Genomic DNA, 15,462 nt, shown 5'->3' with positions numbered 1-15,462 from the left:
CTACTTCAAAATATTTTGACTATAGAAAATCCTGCAGATATGTTGACCAAAGTGGTGACAGCAGTCAAATTCAAACATTGTTTGGATTTGATCAGTATTCTCAGAATTTTAGATTTGGCGCTTTGAAGCGCAACGGAAGGCACTGCTGAAGATAGTCCAAGTTTGTAGAGAGAGAAAATTCGCCTAGGTGGAGAATTGTAGAAATAGGCTCATTTTGATTGTGGGGTTTGTCCCACATTGCTAAGGAAATGGGAGGTGGGGTCTTTCTTCTCCTATAAAAGAAAGCCAACTCTCCCCTTTCTATAGCATCCCATCTTCTTTCTTTCTTAAAGCAAACTAGCCTATTACTCCTTAGGCTTCGGTTTGCTTTCTCTCTCGAGTTTGTATTTTGCTACAAACAAATAGTGGAGTATTTTTCGGCAGTGCCCGAGGATGTAAGCCGGTTCTTTTGGCTGAACCTCGTTAAAATCCTGGTATTCTCTTTATTGTTTATTTAATAGCTAACTCTTAAACTAGTTAGAGTTATTTATCGTGAAGTTAGTTATATCGAGTGAAATTCTGTCTAAGGAGTTTGGTACTTAAGTGGTCCACTTGTGACCCACCAATCTTTCCTGGGAATTTTCCGGTATAATTATTTAGCACAATACGTGACTTGCTAGTAATAATTGTTAAACTTCCGCAACACTACCGGCCTGATAAACCTGAAAACCATAGCCTGAAGCTATCAGACTGTGCCACTCTCTAACCATGGGTCTACGCCAAACCTCAGAAATATGAGCCAAACTGGCCGAAGACTTGCGACTCAACGCATCGGGTACCACATTAGCCTTACCAGGATGGTACTGAATAGTACAATCGTAGTATTTCAGCAACTCTAGCCACCTCCTCTGTCTCAAGTTAAACTCTCTCTGATCAAAGATATACTTCAGACTCTTGTGATCAGTGAAAATCTCACAAGTAGCACCATACAAGTAATGCCTCCAAATCTTCAGCTCAAAAACCACAGCTGCCAACTCTAAATCATGAGTAGGGTAATTTACCTCATGCTTATTCAACTGACGGGAAGCATAGGCGACCACTTGTCCATGTTGCATCAGAACGCAACCCAAAACAATACGAGACGCATCACAATACACTGTGAAATCATCAATGCCAGAAGGCAATGCCAGAACAGGAGTTGTAGTTAAAATCTCCTTCAGCTTCTCAAAGCTCGCCTCGCACTTGTCATTCCAGTCAAACTTAACACCTTTCTGTGTCAGTTTAGTCAACGGTGCAGATATTCTGGAGAAATCTTGCACGAACCGACGATAGTAGCCAGCTAAACCCAGAAAAATCCTAATCTCGGTAACTGACCTCGGCCTCTGCCAATCCATAACTGCCTCAATCTTCTTCGGATCAACCTTGATCCCATCTTTCGACACCACGTGTCCTAGAAAGGTAACCTGGTTCAGCCAAAACTCACATTTTGAGAACTTAGCATATAATTGATGCTCACGCAATGTCTTTAGTATAGTCCTCAAATGATAAGCATGCTCCTCCTCACTCCGAGAATAGATCAAAATGTCATCAATGAAAACGATAACAAATTGATCCAAAAATGGCTTGAACACTCTGTTCATCATATCCATAAACGCTGCTAGTGCGTTAGTCAGACAAAAGGACATAACCAGAAACTCAAAATGTCCATAACGCGTCCAAAAAGCAGTTTTAGGTACATCTACATCGCGGATCCGAAGTTGATGATACCCAGACCTCTTGTCAATCTTGGAGAAACACTTCGCACCTTGCAACTGATCAAACAAATCATCGATGCGAGGAAGAGGATATTTGTTCTTGACAGTAGCCTTGTTCAACTGTGTGTAGCCGATACACAGTCAAAAGGAACTGTCCTTCTTCTTCACAAATAGAACTGGAGCACCCCATGGAGAAGTACTCGGTCTGATGAACCCACTATCCAATAACTCTTGTAACTGGTCCTTCAACTCCTTCAGCTCTGCAGGAGCCATCCGATACGGTGGTATCGAAATCGGAGCTGTTCCAGAAACCACATCAATGCAAAACTCGATATCACGATCAGGTGGTAATCCAGGCAATTCCTCTGGAAACACATTTGTGAACTCACTCACAATCGGCACACTATGCATATCACTAACTTCCGCTTCCACATATCGAACCACAGCAAGGAAACCGTGGCAACCCTTGCCTAACATCCGCTTCGCCTTGATGGTGGAAATCATATTCTTAGGTGTCTCCGCCTTTTCTCCCTGAAAAGAAAAAGGTAGATCACTTGGAATCCTAAACTCAACTGACTTCCCTCGACATTCAATAGAAGCAAAGTGGCGTGACAATCAATCCATCCCCAAGATGACATCAAAAGAAAGCACGTCAAGCACAATCAAATCAGCACATAGTTCTCTACCATGAATAACCAGTGGACAAGAAGGATAAACGACGTCCACTACTACACCTTCAGACATAGGTGTAGACACAGCTAGAGGTTCACTCAAAATAGATGGTGCAATACCCAATTTTCCAGCAAAGCATGTAGACACAAACGAATGGGTTGCACCCGCATCAAATAACACCAAAGAATATATAAAAGAAATCGGAATGGTACCTTGCACCATGGCATTTGATGCACGCGCATCCTGAGGAGTAAGAGCGAACACTATGGCCTGACCCTACGGCTGCTGCTGAGAACTCTGCCCAGTAGCATAACTATTGGAGCCTCTGCCACCGTTACCACGGCCACCAAGACCTCACAAGAACCACGGCCCCGCTGGCCACCAAAAGATGCTGCAGGTTGAGAGTACCCTACAGACTGTGTAAACGCAGGTCTCTGCTGCTGGTAAGACGACTGCGCCACGCTGGAGTTAGACATATGCCGCCCAAATGTCGGACACTCCCTAGAGAAATGACCCGGCTGGCCACAAGTAAAACAACCTCCTGGAGCTAACTGGCATTGACCATAATGCCTACGTCTGCAATTCTGGCAGAACGGAATGTTAGATCCAACACTGTACCCGCGTCCTGAACCGCGGTTACTCCCACTGCTGCTAGAACTGTACGGAGCGCTCCTAGCATTATGCCTCCCCTTGTTGTGCGTCCGACGACTCCCCCTATTTGCCTGAGAAGAGCCGTTGTAGTAGTTCCCACTACCATGCTGCGCTGGGGCCTGCTGCCCCCACTAGGAAGATCACTCTTTCCCTTCTGCATCTGGAAAGGGTCAGAGATCGTCCAAAACTAAACCAATGAGCTCTCCATTCGACGAGCACTATCCACTACTCGAGATAACTCCATGTCTGTCCCTATCAACAAAGGAAGAAATTCTGAGCCTAAGCCCTTAACATAGCGGTCATTTACCCGCACTCGATCACCCTGTAGATCTGTAGCAAACCGCCCCAAACGGACAAACTCCGTAGTGTAATCTGTCACTGATCTATCCCCGTTCTTCAAATTTAGAAGCTTTTCTCTGAAATTCTCAGTAACAGAGAAGGGTAGATAGAAGCCTCTGAACCTGACCACAAACTCAGCCCAAGTCATTGTAGCCATCTCTAGTCTGATGTTATCGCAAAACCAGTCCTTAGCTGGACCCTTAAGCGACATCTCCACAAGCATCACTAATTGGCGATCAGTAGCCTAAATCCTCTAACTGTTGTACTCAAACTCCTAAAAAAAGTCAAGTGCATCTCCAGCTCCATCAAATGTAGTCGGAGTCAACTTCGTGTAACTCATCACTGTCTCTCTATCTGTCGGAACATGGTAGACACCAGCAAGTCCACCAATACCAGCTACAGCACCAGCCTGAGGTTGCTGTTGCTGCACTATCTGACCCAGTACAGTACAGTGATTTTGCAGAAGAGCCTGATTATTCTGCATCTCGACAATCCCAGCCAAGAAAGTAGTGAAGTCAAACGCCTGCATGTTCGGTGCCTGTTGCACCTCCGGTGCCTGCTGCACATCCGGTACCTGATGCACTCTTGGTGCCTGAACGCCTGCTGCAGCACGTCCTCTACCTCTACCTCTACCAGCTCCTCTACCTCTACCAGCACCTCTACCTCGACCACGTCCGACATTAGCCTGAACCGGTGGTACATTCTGATCGACTTCCATGGAAATCGCATCATCAGCCTCAGCTTCTTGCTCTGCCGCAGCACGAGCACAAGTACGAACAGCGTTGTTCATATCCTAAGAATTGAACAAAAACAATTTAAATACACAGATATTTGATACCCAAGTATGAACAAAACAAGCAACAAATAGGATTTCCCAAGAAATCAACAACAATAAAATATTGACCTAAGTGAAATAACATTAACAATTAAAAGCATCAAATCAACATATAATGACTGACTCGACGCAATCCTATTGGTATAGGCAAAATGTTTTAAAATCAAAAGATGACGTTTTAAAGACATGACAAGAAACCTATATCCGCAGTAATTCTTAAGACACAACCATACTTAACAGAGTAAACACATAGCATGCAAATGGACTTGGTTTGAAACCAAAGCTCTGATATCAAGTTTGTCACGACGCATTTTCATGAATCGTGACCGGCGCTAGGGCATGGGTAATGTAGTACAAACACCCGTAGCTAGTCTTCCTTATAACATTCAATTTAATTAAACCTGCAGAAAACCAATGCTCGGGGGCAACCGAGACTTCAGCCTAATTCTAGCAGTTATAATATTCAACATTTAAATATAACATGCTTTCAAATACTGAGTTATAAATAGGCGTAACATAAATAATACTGAATAATTATATAACATGCCAAAGCAATAATAATCCAGTCGGACCAATCCGACAACAACTAGAATAAAATAAAGACGTCTAGTTACTACTGCGCTCTAAGAATAAAACAGTTTGATAGTTTTACTAAAATAAATGAAGCGTCTGAAAAAAGTAAAGACGAAGATCATCAGACTCTCTCAGATCATGACCCTGGGAAAAATTGAAAAAACAACGGGGTCAGATATACTGAGATGCGTTTATAGCACTATTTACATTTATCAAGTGAAAAACCTTTAAAACCGTTTAAAACATTTAATAACGAGATGATGAATAATAGTTGGAACCCTAATCCACAATTCTAAATAATAAACATAATCCAATAGGCCTGGTCCCGAGAGCTGAGCTACACCGAGTTACCACTGACCACACTTTTACCATATCTAGAGTCCCGAGAGCTGTGCTACACCGAGTTACTCTATTTGGTCCCGAGAGCTATGCTCACACCGAGTTACCACATTTCCATATATACCTTACCCAGATCATTACCGGTGCGCACGCAATCCTAATGATGCCCATTAGGTAGCATGTTCCAACTAAGAGCCATAATATAAAAACAATTTGAAATATACGTACATTATATATATTTAATATTAAAATAACAATTTACTTAATAAAGCGGTAAATAGTAAGTACAAACTCACTGCTTGCTAATCCACGTGATAACCGGCAAGCAACTAATCCTGGTTCGTCTCTGAAGCACGAACAGTAGACGGGTCTAGACAAATAAAATAATTATTAAAAACAGACCCTAACTCTAGAGAGTACTAGACACCACATAGAACTAGCACAATTAACATGTCAGAATAAAACAATCCAGAGCAACACAAAAATACCCAATAGGTAAAAACGTCTAATTAATACAAAGTCTATTGAGTTCACGCTTTAAATTTCATTTCAAAAATAATATTTAATAAACTTTAAATAATAAATAATTTCCAAATAGTGGGTTAGCCGAGTTACCAATAACTACCAAGCTAACCTCACTTGTCGGGCGACCCAAGTCTAACCCGACCCAAATATTTTATCAAAATTATAAACCATAATTTATAATTCCAAAATAATACTTATTGATAAAATAATAATTAAATATTAAAATGGAACTCAATACTTTAAAACACAAGTAACCAATAGTTACCGACAATTTTCTTAAATAAAATAAGTTAAGAAAAATAATTAAAAGCTAAAATGTAAATTAGCCAAATTGGCACGCCAAGCCAATAATCTTAAAAACGATAATTACCCAAGTAATCATTCGATTAAAAAAATATAAAATCGTTCTTATATTATAATTATCAACATACTTCAATTTATAAGTGTCACTATTATTTTTTAAAATTTAAAATAATGCCAACATAATTATATCACAATTTTTTTAAAATTTAGAAGTTTTATTTAAATTTGTAATAATCAGTTTAATAATTTCCGTTTAAACATAATTATATCACCATTTAGATATTAGAATTAATCAAACAACATTAATTGTAAATGAACCCACAAATTAATAAGGACAACTCAATTTACAATAATAAAATCAAAACAAATCCAAACCATTTGAATAAGTAAAGACCAAAATAAACTCCACTGCCGCCCATATTCATGTCTAACAATAACCATTAATAATAACATTAACCATCATTAACATTAATATTAACCACACAAGCCAATCACCATTAACCATCATCAGAGAAAGATTTATACACATTTTGAATAGTACAGTTGCCGCTATTAATAACCATCACAACAAGAACAACTCAAAAAAAAAACCAAAACAATAACTAAACTCATATTATCATTAAGCAAATCAGCTAACAACTAATAGTACGTGAGATTTGATCATAAATAAACGAGAATCACATAAGCAATTCAAGAACAAAGTCGGCAGAAGCATGAAGAAGCAAAACAGCCAATACTATCAAGAAACGATGAAACGACGGCGTTCACAACGGATAGATTTACGTACCGTTTGATGAAAAGTAACTTTAGAATCGAAGAGGGTCGAGTCTACTATCGCTGAGACGAGACGGATCCCAATTTGATGCTAAAACGAACAAAACGAGCTAAGAAATGGAACTTGACGATATCGAACAAAAACTGAAATTAAACGATAGAAATCTTATCGATGCAAGCCAAAAAGAGATGGATTTAATCGTGAGAATTTTGTGTTTAGCTAGAGCTTGGAGGCGGCTAGGGTTTGATGTGTGAGAAGGGATTAGGGTTTGCAGTAGCAAAGAAAACGTAACAATATATGAACAGATGTGTTCTATAACTTCATAATTTTGTTAGATAATAATGTTAACAATATGGGCCAATGCATGGGCTTAATGAATATTTAACGTGATAATGCCCACACCTAAAAGAAAAATGGTTAGCAATAAGTGGCAATTTGCACGGGCCAATGCATGGTTTTAATGAATTTAAGTGACCTATGGCCAAACCGACTCAACCTAAAGAACACGATTTGAACCGCGACTGAATCAACGAACGAGACAAATTTTTACTGAAGCTCGACGGAAAAAGCTTAAAAAAATACGGGATATTACAGTTTCATCTTAGCTTTGGGGATTCATAGGTATGTCGAAGTCCTTAAATTGCCGTTTGGTTCTTCGTTTAGTTCATATTGTTTATGCCGATTAGTTTTGGCTTTTGCTTTGATTTGATTCATGTGTTTTGGAAACTTTAATATCATGCTATAGTTTGAATTCAATGATATGCATTTACTATTATATGAATCTTGACTTGGAAAATTTCATGGCTTGGTATCTTGGATGAATTCAAATTGTATGTGGCGGCATTGTTTGGTGAAATTGGAAGGGATGGCTAACTGGCCAAAGTGATAATCAATTTGTTTATTTAAACCTAATAAATCCCTATAGTTATTATCTATTGCTAATTGGTGTAAGTTTATTTATAAATACTTTAACAATAATATGTTTCTAACTATTGTAAGAAACACATATATTATTTGTCCATTTAATCACAATTACAAAATTAAATCAACACAATTATATTAGGACTTTAAGATTTAATAACACAATAGCATTAAATAAAACATACCTTGATCCATGGCTTACTTGATGTTAAATCCTTAAGTGTATAGTTTTTCTCTATAACCTTTTACTTTTAGTAAACCTTTTTCAATGGTACAAGGTTTTCTTTTTCCTTTTTGATGGATGGTTATTCTCTTTTCCTTTCTCTCTTTATATAGAAAAAATAAGGTTTAACCTTTTTAATTCTACAAGAGAAGTTGCATATAATATTAATATGTAATTTAAATTCTAAATGTTTCATTTCTTTTACTTTTCATTTAAGAAAGTAAAACGTATAAATGTTAAATTGTAAAAAGTAATTCAAAGACAAACTTTAGTTTTATATTAAATATGAAGTCATTGAAATGAAACCTTACTTATCTTTTAACGTAAGTTGTAATATAAATTATATTTAATTACAACTTATCTCTTTGATCAAATAACCACCCCACTAACCGATAATAACCATACATTATAATATTATATGGATAGTGTAAAAAAACTTTATCATATAATTTAATAAAGGTAGAGAGAAGGGTATTATCCCAATAGTCCAATTCATTAAAATCTAATAACCATTATATTAGTTTATATAATATTAGACCATATATTTAATTATGGGTCATTAATATAAGATTATAATAATAATAATCTTACATTCTCCCACTTGACCCACAAGATGATTTCAGCATTTTAACCATAGCTATAAGCGCGCTCCTTTCGTTAAAATTATCAAAATCACCAACTTTAAATGAATCTAAACAATTGAATCATGGCGGTCACAAATCATTTGATCGACAAGATTCCTTCCATGTATCACAAGTTGTTTCATTCATATAATTTTATATTAACATTATTTGAAGTATTTCATAATCTTCAACCTTTATATGTCATATTTAAAACTTTTCATGTACATAACAATACTAATGACATAATAAATTATTTACAAAAACAACATTAATTAAATTCATAAATGTCAAATAAAATATTCAAGCAAAGATTCACGGGTACATGTAAATTGAAATCATGCTATCAAGGACTTATCTATAATGCCCATCCTTTCTACATGACCTGTAAAAACTATGGGCGCCAATCCCTTAGTTAACAAATCCGCTATCATTAGGTCAGTACCTATGTGCTCAAATGACACTCAATGTTTTCGCACTTCTTCTTTAACCGATAGATATTTCAAATCCATGTGTTTAGCACCTTTAGAATATCTATCATTCTTTGCAAAGAAGACAGCTGCGGAATTATCACAAAACATTCTCAGCGGTTTATCTATACTGTCGACAATACCTAACCCTGAGATAAAGTTCCGCAACCACAATGCTTGAATTGTAGCCTCAAAACATGCCACAAATTCTGCCTCCATAGTGGAAGTAGCAATGACAGACTGTTTTCCACATTTCCATGAAATTGTTCCTCCTGCTAGTTGGAATAAATATCCAAATGTAGACTTTCTAGTGTCTACTCAACCAGCATAATCTGAATCCGAATATCCAATCACTTCTAGGTGATTTGATCGCCTAAATGTGAGCATGTGATCCTTAGTGCCTTGTAAATATCTAAGTACTTTCTTTGCCGCTTTCCAATGATCCAAACCAGGATTACTTTGATAACGACCTAACATTCCAACAGCAAAACTAATGTCTGGTCTAGTGCATGTCTGAGCATACATAAGACTACCGACCACTGAAGCATAAAGAATCTTATCCATTTCTTTTCTTTCCAAATCATTCTTTGGACATTGCATTTCGCTAAATTTGTCCCCTTTCTGAATTGGAACTTTAGTTGATGAGCAACTTTCCATTCTAAATCTCTCTAATATTTTCTTTATGTATCCTTTCTGAGACAATCCCAACAATCCTTGTGATATATCACGAAATATTTCTATTCCAATCACATAGGATGCCTCACCCATATCTTTCATTTCAAAATTACTAGAGAGGTATTTCTTTACATCATGTAACATACCCAAGTCATTGGCTGCTAAGAGTATATCGTCAACATATAGTACTAACATTATGAACTTGCTCCCACTAACTTTGATATAGATACACCGATCAATAGTGTTCTCTATAAAACCATATGACAAGATGGTATCATTAAATTTAATGTACCATTGTCTAGAAGCTTGTTTCAAACTATATATTGACTTCTTTAATTTACACACCATACCTTCAAGACCCGAAGCGATAAAACCCTCAGGTTGATCCATATACACTTCTTCTTCTAAGTCACCATTAAGAAAAGCGGTTTTCACATCCATTTGATGAAGCTCTAGATCATAATGAGCCACCAAAGCCATAACAATTCTTAAAGAGTCTTCCTTTGATACTGGAGAGAAAGTCTCTTTGTAGTCAATGCCATTTTTCTGAGTATAACCTTTGGCGACAAGTCTGGCTTTATATTTATCAATATTGCCTTTACAATCGCTTTTGGTCTTAAAGACCCATTTACATCCAACTTGCTTGGATCCTTTAGGCAACTGAATCAAATCCCAGACTTTATTGTCATCCATTAATTTTAATTCTTCTTTCATAGCACGTAACCACTTTTCAGAATTTTCACATTCTATGGCTTCCTTAAATGAAACTGGATCTTTATCAATTCTTAAGTCGCATTCATGTTCAAGTGAATATACCACGTAATCATTTGAAATTGCTAGTCTTTTATCTCTCACAGACCTACGCAATACCCGTTCTTGTGGTATATTCTCCTCATTTGCAACTTCAACATTGTCAATTGGCTCATTGAGAACATTCTCTACTGGTGAGTTTGGAATATTCACTTGTTGTTCTTGTATGTTGTGTGACTGTGATATAACATAAGGTGTTATTGGAAATGCCTTACTTGGAATCCTATTAAGCAAATATACTGCTGTCTTTAATGCATGCATCCATAAAGATAAAGGCACATTACTATAACTCATCATGCTTCTAACCATATCCATAAGAGTACGATTCCGCCTTTCACTTACACCATTTTGTTGTGGTGTATCGGGCATTGTGTACTGTGCACAAATACCCCGACTTTCAAGAAATTTTGCAAATGGACCAGGACATTGTCCACTTTCATCATATTTTCCATAATATTCACCACCTCTATCAGACCTCACAACTTTAACTTTTCTATCTAATTGCCTTTCAACCTCATCAATAAACACTTTTAACATGTCTAATGATTGCGACTTTTCATGCAATAAATATAGATAACAATAACGTGAATAATCGTCAATAAAGGTAATAAAATACTTTTCACCGCCCCAAGACGGAATATGAAATGGACCACAAATGTCAGTGTGAATTAACTCGAGCAGTTTAGTACTTCTTGTGGCTGGATTCTTTGATATGTGTTTGGTTTGTTTACCTTTAATACAATCCACACACACTTCCCAATCACTAAAATCTAGTTGGGGTAAAATTTCACTTTTTTTTAACCTCATTAACCTTTCTCTAGATATGTGACCTAATCTTTGATGCCACAAGAAAGCAGAATATTCGTTATATGCACTACGCTTACTACCAATATTATGATCAATATAAAACAAAGATTCAGTAAAATTAACATCAAGATTGACACGATATAAACCATCCATTAATGTACCGCAACCATAATAGTACTGATGTTTATACATAGAAAAACAACCATTACCAATCTTAAAATGAAAATTACATTCATCCAACTTTGAAACAGAAATTAAATTCCTGGCACATCCAGGAACATAGAGACACTTTTCAAGATCTAGACAACAACCGTTGTCCAGAATCAATCTATACGTCCCTATTCCTTCTATTCGTGCCTTCATTCTGTTGCCCATATAAAGGAACTTCTCAGTTCCTTTTAAAGTCTGAATTGAAAGGAATCCCTGCATTATATGTGACACATGAGTAGTGGCACCAGAATCTAACCACCAAGTATTATTGGGCTTTTCAATTAAATTTGATTCAAAGCATACAGAAATAAAATATTTACCTTTCTTTTCAAACCATGCCTTTCGTTTATGGCAATCCTTTTTGAAGTGTCCAGGTTTCTTGCAAAAGAAGCAAATCTTCTCTTTTTGGATTTGACCCTCATTCACTTTTAGAGAAGTCTTGCCCTTGCCTTTCTGTTTCTTTCCTGGCTTTCCTTTGCTGTTGCTAGCCTCATTATAAACAGAAAGATGGATGGTGTGATCCTTCAATTTTCTTAATCTCCCTTCTTCCTGAATTAGCATGGCCTTAATTTCTTGTAAGTTCCACTTCTCCTTAAGTGTGTTATAATTTACTTGGAACTGTCGAAATTCAGGAGGAAGAGAGTTGATAATGAATTGTACGAGAAAGGATTCACTCACATCCATTTCCATTCCTTTAAGTTTGGCGGCTAAGTTGGTCATTGAGGTTACATGATCATGAATTTGTTTTGACCAATCAAATTTCTTTGTTGTCAGCTCACTCATCAGTGTTCCCACAATAGACTTATCAGTAATGTCTGATTGTGAATACTCTTTGATTTTCTTTATAAAATCCTTAACACAATCTGTCTTAGGAATCGACGGCTTGACATTTTCTGCCATTGCCATTCTCAATAGGTTCAATGCCAACCGGTTTGATCTTTCCCAAGCCTCATAAAGAGACTTTTCAGTTTCAGAACTAGCCTCAGTGGCTACAGCAGGCTTTTCATCAGTAACCAAAGCTAGGTCTAAATCCATTACGCCTAGTTGGAACTCAATCTGCTCGTTCCAGTCGGAAAAGTTCAATCCGTTGAATTTAATCAATCCATTTCCCAAAGCAAAAATGTTGGTCATAGCTGCAAACATTAATACATTTTCACTTATTTAATATTTTGAGTTCTTCTCATCGGATTCAAACATATAGTAATAATCTATATATTTAAGTTCACCTTTGGGTGATCCTTAATATATAACATCAAATTATAATAATTAAATATGGATAACTTTAACAAATAATTAAACATATTCAAATAAACATGTATGTTATCTTTGGATATACATCCATATTTATTAAATATGTTAATAAATTTCTTTCATTTTATTAATTATAATCAATGGTTCATCTTTGGATAACCTCCTATATTTATAATTAATAATTTCAATTATTTTATAATCTATTTTTTTATGTCATTCTTTGATCATAAATAATTGAAATATATTTAAATTATTTAAGTAGCCTTTAAAAGTTAAGTCACTTTGGTGACTATAACTATTACTTAAATATAATGTCATGTTTTAATACGCTTTATAAGTTAATCACTTTAGTGACTATAATTTATATTAAATTAATCAAATCATCCATTTATATTTGATTAAACAATTTTTTTTTATGACAATTAAAACCAAAATATATAAATTGTCAAAATATCTATAATTCAATAATATATAAATTATTAAAAGGATCAAGTCAAAATCCAAAAATATATGCCAATTAAACAGCTCAATTCAGCCATCACCATTTCTTGATATATATAATAGAAATCAGAATAAAATTTAAACAATTATGCAGAAATTTGAATATTTTAATTTTATTCAAAATTGTTTAAAACAATTTTTAATTTTCTTTGATGAACCCTAATCTTAATGTAATTTAATTGTAATTGATAGGCTCTGATACCAATTGTAAGTTTATTTATAAATACTTTAACAATAATATGTTTCTAACTATTGTAAGAAACACATATATTATTTGTTCATTTAATCACAATTACAAAATTAAATCAACACAATTATATTAGGACTTTAAGATTTAATAACACAATAGCATTAAATAAAACATACCTTGATCCATGGCTTACTTGATGTTAAATCCTTAAGTGTATAGTTTTTCTCTCTAACCTTTTACTTTTAGTAAACCTTTTTCAATGGTACAAGGTTTTCTTTTTCCTTTTTGATGGATGGTTATTCTCTTTTCCTTTCTCTCTTTATATAGAAAAAATAAGGCTTAACTTTATTAATTCTACAAGAGAAGTTATATAGAATATTAATATGTAATTTAAATTCTTAATGTTTCATTTCTTTTACTTTTCATTTAAGAAAGTAAAACGTATAAATGTTAAATTGTAAAAAGTAATTCAAAGACAAACTTTAGTTTTATATTAAATATGAAGTCATTGAAATGAAACTTTACTTATCTTTTAACGTAAGTTGTAATATAAATTATATTTAATTACAACTTATCTCTTTGATTAAATAACCACCCCACTAACCGATAATAACCATACATTATATTATTATATGGATAGTGTAAAAAAACTTTATCATATGATTTAATAAAGGTAGAGAGAAGGGTATTATCCCAATAGTCCAATTCATTAAAAACTAATAACCATTATATTAGTTTATATAATATTAGACCATATATTTAATTATGGGTCATTAATATAAGATTATAATAATAATAATCTTACAATTGGTTGATATTAACTTTAGTTTATTTCGATTTATAATTGAAAACGATATATAATTTATAACTTAAATTATATAATTACTCGGGTAATTATATTTGTTTTCGAATATCAAATTGGGCATGAAAATTGGCTAAATTACAATTTAGCCCTTGAATGTTATTAAAAAACTTATTTGATTAAGTTGTTGGTTATTAACTTCATATTTTGTTTTATTTACAAACAAAAGTAATTAATTTGATTTTGAATATCAAATTGGCTAAAGTACAGTTTAGTCCCTAAACTTTTTTAAACTTAAAATGGTTAAGTTTTGGTCGTAACACGGGTTACTTTTAATTGAAGTTATTGAGTTCGGCTTTTTAAATGGTTTATTATTTTATCGAATTATATTATAAATATAAACTCGGGTTTATATTTAATAAAACGTTTTAAGTCGGGTTAGACTTGGGTCACCTGACAAGTGAGGTTAGCTTGGTAGTTATTGGTAACTTTTCTAACCCACTATTTGGAAATTAATTATTATTTAAAGATTTTAAATAATATTTATAAATTAGATTTTAAAGCGAGAACTCAATAGACTTGTATTAATTGGGCATTTCTACCTATTGGGTATTTTTGTGTTGTTCTGGATTGTTTTATTCTGATATGTTATTTGTGCTAGTCCTATGTGGTGTCTAGTACTCTCTAGAATTAGGGTCTGTTTTTAATAATTATTTTATATTGTCTAGATCCGACTACTATTCGTGCTTCAGAGGCGAACCGGGATTAGTTGCTTGCCGGTTATCACGTGGATTAGCAAGCAGTAAGTTTGTAATTACTATTTACCGCTTTATTAAGTAAATTGTTATTTTAATATATAAATATATAATGTATGTATATTTTAAACTGTTTTTCCATTATGGCTTTTAGTTGGAACATGCTACTTAATGGGTATCATTAGGACTGCGTGCGCACCGGTATTGATCTAGATAAGGTATGTGATATGTGGTGGTAACTCGGTGTGAGCATAGCTATCGAGACCAGTAGAGTAACTCGGTGTAGCTTAGCTCTCGGGACTCTGGTTATGAATTAAGAGTGCTCGGTGGTAATTCGGTGTAGCTCAGCTCGCGGGACCAGGCATATTGGATTATGGTTATATTTAGTATTGTGGATTAGGGTTCCAACTATTATACGTAATGTTTATATTAAATGTTTTAAACGGTTTTAAAGGTTTTCTACTTGATAAATATAAGTAGTG

Source organism: Mercurialis annua, linkage group LG7 (assembly GCF_937616625.2).
Source record: "Mercurialis annua linkage group LG7, ddMerAnnu1.2, whole genome shotgun sequence".
NCBI classification, from domain to species: domain Eukaryota; kingdom Viridiplantae; phylum Streptophyta; class Magnoliopsida; order Malpighiales; family Euphorbiaceae; genus Mercurialis; species Mercurialis annua.
This window is presented reverse-complemented; position numbering follows the sequence as displayed.